General features: G+C 42.4%; 1 long non-coding RNA gene across 1 annotated transcript in view; it reads right to left on the reverse strand.

Moving 5' to 3' along the window:
- The window catches only part of LOC124849728, a 16,490-nt gene that overhangs the window by 2,532 nt on the left and 6,458 nt on the right, over positions 1 to 7,500 (reverse strand). Inside the window, exon 2 of the long non-coding RNA XR_007030203.1 lies at positions 6,151 to 6,271. This is a non-coding gene — a long non-coding RNA (uncharacterized LOC124849728). The remainder of the gene's footprint in view (positions 1 to 6,150; positions 6,272 to 7,500) is intronic.

A 7,500-nucleotide genomic window follows, 5' to 3' on the forward strand; every position in this document is an offset into this window, starting at 1 on the left:
ATATTGGGGTTTACTTTTTGCATCCAAGTTTTTTTTTAAAAGCAGAATTTGTTTACTGAAGTGACATTTTGCCCAAAGTAACCTCCCTATTTAGCATTTATTAGCAGTAGATGAACACTTTTATACAAACACAATATTTTCTAACAAACACTGATGCAGATATAAAGTGGACACTTCTGTAAATGTGTAAATGTATTTTGTCAACAATTAAAATTTATTCCATGAAGCATCTGCACAAATCCATTGCAGTATTCTTTTACTGTGTATTTAAGTATTCACTTTCTATTGAACGTTACATCTTCAAGACATGTTCAGCAGTTTGACAAATCTTTCTCAACTCAAGATCCACTTACTAGAATTCAGCAGGAACTTTCAGCCACAATTCTTGAATTGCGTTTGCTCACTTTTGACGGAGAGTGAAGAAAAAATGTATCATACATAAGACGTAAATACTTTATTAATAATGTAATTAATATTATTTGTAAATTTGTATTTGTCCATAAAAATATGAGGGCATATTTCATATAATAACTATTTATATTATATCATCATTAGGATTTAACTGTCTATATACAGGTTATAGATGCTTCACAAGTGTTATCACAATTGTGTTGACAATTGTATTAATCAATAAATGACAAATGTTGTATTCTGCTTTCAGATACATTATAATGTCTCATTGTGTGTCATCATTGGTTCATAAATTGTCTATAAACTCACAAATGCTGAATCGAGGGTTCTTAACAAAGTGTCACCTTCCAAAAAATATACGTGACCCTTCGCTGAGGCGAAATCCGGAAACGCTGCCTCATCATCATTTCTCCTCATCAAACAGAACACTTGAAGGCCACTGACGTCGGGAAAAAAAAAACGAGCTATTAACGGACAAAACAAAAGGTACGCTTTTGAATAACCTGCACAATAACCTAAACGAACAGCCCATCGCGCGTCCTTCCTGATATTAGATCGAATATCCTAATGCTTTCCTTACAGCCTTCCTCCTCTTGAATGCAATGTTTTCAATTAGCGCATGATTCCTCTATTTTCGGGCTAATATCGAGGCGTGTGCCTGGCTCTAATTGGTGTGGCTGAGTGGCTGCGTGCACCGACGTGGGGACAATGTGCTAGCGCGGAGCTACTCATTAGCCCAACGGTGCCTTACACCTGGGGTTCACTCGGAGCACGGGTCAGAGGGCACGGGAATTTGTACGATAATTATTGACAAGCAGATGTTATAAAATCATTTATGGTAATGCAATCATAATAGATGGGCTTTGTGTCGCTGGGCAGATGAGCGGAGGGGGGTGGGAAAGTTTACCCGAGAAGGAGAGAAAGGAGGCAAATCTACAAGAAGCTGCGGGACTTGATTGCCTGTGTAGAGTCAGAAACAAGTATGGTGTAAAAAGCACCTGCACGCACACACGCACGCACGCACGCACGCACGCACACGCACACTAGAATATACATAAATCAAGGCATTAAAAATGGTACATAATGGGGGATAAAGCCGCTTTATGTGTTTTGTTGCCTGCAAAGTCAAAATCCGAAATATTAACAAGCATTTAGTGCAGACGCATTTAGGTCTATATTTATTCTGTATAGTTACCCGTCGCAAAAATATCATTTTCCGCATGTCTGCAGGCCTACAGCCACTCTTTAAATGTGCGTTGAGGTATTTTTTGCGGGCATGTCTAGCAGCTTTTGATCCCGACGTTGCCATTTATTTATAAAAATAGCCTCTATTCGCAGCACAAGGAGGCTCTTGACAAATAAAATATTAGGAACTAAAAGGAGTGGGGGGCTAGGTGTCTTTACATATATTGTCATTTGCTATAAGACACACTATCTGTCTCTCGAAATGTGTCAGGAATTACCGCCAATTCCAAAAACATGCATTAGCCCCCACCTTAGGTGCAATAGTTCTTTTTACGGCGGGGAAATATCGCAGCGAAACACGGCTGTGCGAGGCAGCTAACCTGGCAGCTGGCGAAGAATAACCCTGCACAGGAAGAAAGCAACCATGTTATCATGCACACACATGTGGCCTGGGTAAAGATTAAGCCGTATTCATCCCTGGCTGCTTCGCTCTCTCCTGCCTCAGTCCATCACAAGATATGGCAGCCGTTCAGCCAGGAAGCAAGGAGAGGTGCCACGGATTTCACGGCGTTCCCAAATCAGGCCGTCTGGAGACTCGGGCGAGGTGCTCTGCCGCTGCGCAACTCGCCTCGGCTTTCCCACAGATCATAAGCTCTGCACTGATGCCGGGGGTTTGGAATTTTGTTGGATGGTAGCGTCGGTGTTAACAGAGGCTCCCCTCCACCCATCCTGACACACAGACACACACACACACACACACACACACACACACACACACACACACACACAGAGCCCCAATACAATCCCCTGTTGTGTGTGCATGGAATTGGGAATCATCTGCTGATTCATGCTTTCTGAGGACTATTGTTCGACAGCGTGTTAATATTTTCGGGGAGTTTTTTGAGGGGAGTGGATTTACTTGAATGAAAGACCGAGTGTAAGAAAGAAAATGATCATTTAGCATGGAGAAGTGAGGGATCATTGCATGTCCCTGCTGACATGTACATTATCACTAAATGGGGATGGGGGCTCAGATTGTTGTTGGCCTTGACTTGGGAGAGAGGCTTACACCCCAAGAGCTACTTAGGGGCCTCCCGGTGCTAAGCCGCTAATAATTCCTGCCGTTGCCTTAAAAAAAGGAGGAACACAAAGGGGGGAAACAAAGTGATGAATGCAGGGTGTATGGTAATGCATCGGGCCGTGTTCACAGTGAACTGGAGCATTTTCCCCATGTGGGTGTGAGCGCCGGGGCAGCAAGACAGGTCAACATTAATAATAATAATAAAAAGACATGTTCAGCAGTAGTTTGCTGAGCATGTTGTAAGTGCTGCAAAACAGGAATCAAAACATAGATCACCAAAACCCAAAATAATTGCTTCATAATCACATATGAAAAAGACAAGCAGAAACTTCTGACATTTGAGAAGCTGGGAATTTGCAATAGCTGGTACTTTTGTTTCACACATTTTTTCTGTTATCAAAATAAGTGCCAGTAAATTTGTTGTCATTTAAGTTAAGTGGATATTTTTGGAAGTTTTCCTTCTCAAAATATCCAGAAAGAGGAGTACGACAGAGCTAGAGTTATGTTGATAAAAAATTAATTAATTAAAAAAACACTTTCAAAAGGCCAAAATCCAAAGATGAAGATTTTAAAATTTTGTTTGGCAAGAATAAGATGTTGTTTTATGTGTTTGTGTGGAACAAGACAGAAATCAGAGAGTTATCGACTGAGATTTGGTAAAACCCTCTTTCTCCTGTGCCATTCGAGACAAACTCTTCACAAAACTGGAGAATTGTTTGCACGTTGCACAGAAATCCCAGGTTGTAAAAGAAAAAAAAAAAAGAAATAACTACTTAACAGCGAAAGAATTGCTGGAATTGATTCATTTTTTTTGCGTGTGAACTTCAGCCACGAAGTCTCGCCGTGTGGTCGAAATAACTTTTTAATGGAGGCCAATGAAAACAAAAGGCACTCCGCGTCGCCTTGAGAGCGCGCAGGAGGGATGCCAAAGGAGCAAGGTAATCACAATGGTGTATCCAGGCATAAACGATTAGCTTAGCCATTTGAATATTCAAGGTGATGCCCGAGCCATTTGTGTTGTGCTTCCTACATCCTTGCTTCAGTACACACAGATGGGGGGGGGGGGGGGGCGCCGCAACGCTGCAGCGGTGAATCCAAAGTAGTTTCCCTGTGTCAGTATTTTTTTCTTTTTTGAAAAGCCACCGGTGCAGCGTATTAGTCATAATTTATGTTTATCATCCCTTGTACCCCCGATCGACTTCAACAAACCGTTTAACGCTCCAAGCATATGTGCGTATGGCTGCCTTTAATAGCTATTCTGCATGGAGGAGCACTTTAAAGACTCTAAATCATTTCTTTGGACAAACACTAATGAATTATGTCACCACAAGTGCAATTCGAAAGTGCAGAGGAACCAGTGGTAATTATTGGGAGGCTCTGAGATTTTAATTATCGGGAGTGGGCTCTTTTAAGTGTAACTAACAGGATTCGGGGGGGGGGGGGGGGGCAACAACTGGAGGACGCGTCAGTCAACGGTTCCTCTGACGGAGAGAAAGAGGATGGACAAGATAACCGAGAGTGTGGAGACTTCATCTCCGAACGTACACATCAACTGTCTGATCGCAAGTGACTTTTACACTGGGAGAAGAAGAAAAAGAGAAAAACTAAGTGTGGAACTTTTTTAAGCAAATATGTCTTGATTCATTTCTAAAGAATCCTATTTTTCTTAGACAAACAGTCAAAAGTGATTGAATTCAGACAGCACATTTCGTAAACTCTAGCTCTGCGAAAGCTTTTGATTTTGTTTATTCATAAATATGTGTTTTTGAGCGTAAAAAAAGGGGGTCACAAAAATAAAATCAACAAAAACATGACGTCATTGATCGTGAATCGATCAAATGTTTTGTGCCTTGTGTGTGTCTCAGGGTTGAAGCATCCTCTTGAAAGTAATTTAATAAAGAATAACAGATCAAAGCTCCCTTGAACCTTTCACTACACACATAAGCACAATTTTTTAGACTCACCTGTTAATGAGGCGGGTTCTGTTATCACATGTGGATGCTGAGGGCCATCTCTGAGTTGTCTGGATATAGTGAGTTGTTTGTCACGAGCGGCGTCGGATTTTTCATTTAATGCATTTCATTCTGACGTAATTTCACCTTTTTTCTTTTCTTTTGTAATCTATCATACATACAGACATTTTATGAAGTTTGTTTATGAAGCTGGTGACAGCTCTGGAGCCTCTTCTCGCCACACGGTGTGTATTTATGTCTGAATATGTAAGCAGGACCATTATGAATGTCCTGAAATCAGATTTATTCCAGTAAAAATATCCTCATTCCAAATCATTAAAAAATGGCAACAAGCTGTGGTGTGTGTGTGTGTGTGTGTGTGTGTTGGGTTGTTTTTTTTCGCACACAAAAAATAGCTGAAATGTGAGAAATGCGCAAGGTGGCCGTCTTACAGAAGGTGTAGAGGTGGGATAAATTTAATTACAGCTTCAAATATTCATTTGGCAAATATATCAAGGTTGGAAACACAGGCCCAGAAATGGCAAGCCCGTCTGGCAGGCGCTCACAATAGCGGATGGCAAATGACAGTAATCCATGAAAGGAGACCAGACATTTATAGAATTTATAGAGAAGGACTCGCCATTCCAGATCTCTGATGTTTGTGGGATTTGCTCATTGGCATATTAAATGTAGGAAAACATATATAATAGTCCCAAACTGTTTTTCTGTCCTCTACTTCAGCAGCTGAATTTCCAAAACAGATTTGGTTAATTATTGAGCCACATCTGTGCAACAGCCTACCTGCCGTTTTTTTTCTTTTCTTTCTTTCTTAATCAAACAAAGTTTTCCACACATTTCGTGCTTTTGAAGGGTTTTTGCTTGTTCGGTGTTGTTTCAGTGTACATTGGTTTAGATATTTAAAAGACAGAATGCAAATGACGTTTTAGATCCGCTGTAATTTAGGTAAAAAGGATCATACGATACTTTCAAAGAGCAGATCGCGATTTCAGTTACGACACAGGCGTGAGCCATCGTCTCCGTGTGCCTTTTGTTCTGCAGGCCTCATATGGTCACTCGACACAGTCGCAGGAGCAGGAAATGCAGCATGTGAGCCACGCTGCTCTGTGATCTAACACGCTCGCTTGTCTCGTCTCCAGCTGTGCAACGGGTTGTAGCGCCAAGCGAGGCGCGGAGCACAAGTGAACGTGCACCAGGGCACTTCCTCTTCCTGTGACAGCGAGCGAAGGTGGCCTACTTTGCCTTTGTTTTTAACGCCCTCACCCTGCGTAGGGTTGATTTAATCAGCAGGTTGAGGGGGTTAAAGAGGGAGAGAGGCCGCCTCACCTTCCAGACTCTGGAACTGGAGGAGAGTGCGGGGGCGGAAAGTGGTTCTCCGAAGACCACACAGTCACAGAGAGTCCCAGAGACTGGTGCCAAACAACCCCCTCCTCCTTGCCGAAACACCATCACCTCCTCCCACTGACAACCCGATTAGAGTAGATCAAACCTCACGCGCCTCACCTCCACCTCCACCTCCGCCTCCTCCAGGGGGGGCTCCTTCTCTTCTGCTGCTGCTCAGGCTCCGGGGCTGGGATCACTCTCGGGAGGGAGGACACGGGGCGTCAGACGGTTCGGGTGAGCTCTAATCGGGAAACGGATACAAAACAGTTAAGTCAAAGGTGGAAACTGACACTGACCTACATTGTAAAAGCCACAACACATCTTCAGTTCACATCTGTCCCGCGTGCAAGGAGATTTCATATGAAGGGCACAAAACAGCGGCATCAGTGTTCATAAAGTCAGAGAGAGCAGACCATTGGTTTTTGTGATGATAATTTTACAATATTTGTATAAATCTTGCCCTTAGTCTTTGGAGCATTACGTTACACTGTGTAAAAACTCAACGCATATCTGACTGAAACCCCCGTCACACTCGTGTGAGCAGGAAAAGAAGAAGACCAGCGTTGTCATGAGACAAGAATGACGGCATCAGTCGCCGCTGCAAGTTCTCCAGGAAGGTAGATGACAACGTTCGCGCGGCGAAGTCCTTCAGGAGCGAAGGAGAAAATCCGCGGGTGTTATCATAGAGCGGCAAAGCGAGCGAAAAACACTGGATTACGTCGGGAGGTTCCTATTTCGAACCTAGAGTCAACTTTTTTCCTCTCTTTTTTTCAACCACCACCGTGATTGATTGTTCCCCAACCTGAACCATGAGTGTGTTAATATAACCACGATGATGAAGCTCCTTTAACCCAAATACTTATTTTTACCATAACCAGGATATCTCCCTAAACCTAATCAAGTCACTTTGGGGCCTTAACCTAACCAAACTGCAACCGTCACATCAAACATTACAAAACAGTAATTTAGTTTTGGAAAATAAGTCAGGACGTGACATCGTAAAACACTTCCATGTCCATTAGTACAAGGACAAACAACGTAGTTAAATGTGGAGGACTAGTTTGGAGCGAAAAAAAGGAGCTGACTTTTAAAGCTCATGACAGATTTTGCATCACACAGTTAAAAATACAAAAAAAAAACTTGTTGTGTGCTTTGGTGCTAACATCATCCTTTGGGGAATAAAAAAGAACAAGTTATAGCTCAAAGAACAATGAGTTATAACTGTGCAACACATAAGGAATGCTCGAACATAATCAACACCCCCCCCAAAAAAAATAATCTGAAGAAGTGTTGAACACAATGGTTTGATTGACAAGTCAGTGGTGTATCAATAAATAACCAACGTGTCGAAAAATCAACTTGCAAAGTTGTGAAACTCCTGATTTCCTTGAGCTTTTCCGTTGAACATCTAGCCACACGTCACCTCTGCAAGTCTCAATTGGAAGACCGAGCCTGAGAGCTGAATACATT

This window comes from Scophthalmus maximus, chromosome 20, assembly GCF_022379125.1.
Source record: "Scophthalmus maximus strain ysfricsl-2021 chromosome 20, ASM2237912v1, whole genome shotgun sequence".
NCBI lineage: Eukaryota > Metazoa > Chordata > Actinopteri > Pleuronectiformes > Scophthalmidae > Scophthalmus > Scophthalmus maximus.